The sequence below is a fragment of the Nematolebias whitei genome, chromosome 1 (genome assembly GCF_014905685.2).
Source record: "Nematolebias whitei isolate Nwh7 chromosome 1, NemWhi1, whole genome shotgun sequence".
Lineage (NCBI taxonomy): Eukaryota > Metazoa > Chordata > Actinopteri > Cyprinodontiformes > Rivulidae > Nematolebias > Nematolebias whitei.
The window spans coordinates 46,150,025-46,150,280 of NC_056498.1; the positions used below are offsets into that span (position 1 = coordinate 46,150,025).

The 256-nt window shown below is 28.5% G+C and overlaps 1 protein-coding gene across 1 annotated transcript in view; it reads left to right on the plus strand.

The window, feature by feature from the left end:
* Window positions 1-256, plus strand: part of ret (ret proto-oncogene receptor tyrosine kinase) — a 40,193-nt gene that overhangs the window by 37,228 nt on the left and 2,709 nt on the right. The window lies entirely within an intron of this gene.

Here is a 256-nt window from a genome sequence, read left to right on the forward strand (position 1 = left end):
TAAAGATAGCAAAATAGTAACTTAAAGGAGCAAAACGTGAGTTAGAACGCCAAAAGAAGCAGAACATTAGATAAAAGCTAAAATAAACAACACTTGATAAAAGCTCAAAGAAAGTAAACTAACTAAAATAAGCAAAATACTAGCTAAAATAAGCTAAATGCTAAATATAGCAAAATAGTAACTTAAAGGAGCAAAACGTGAGTTAGAACGCTAAAAGAAGCAGAACATTAGATAAAAGCTAAAATAAACAACACTT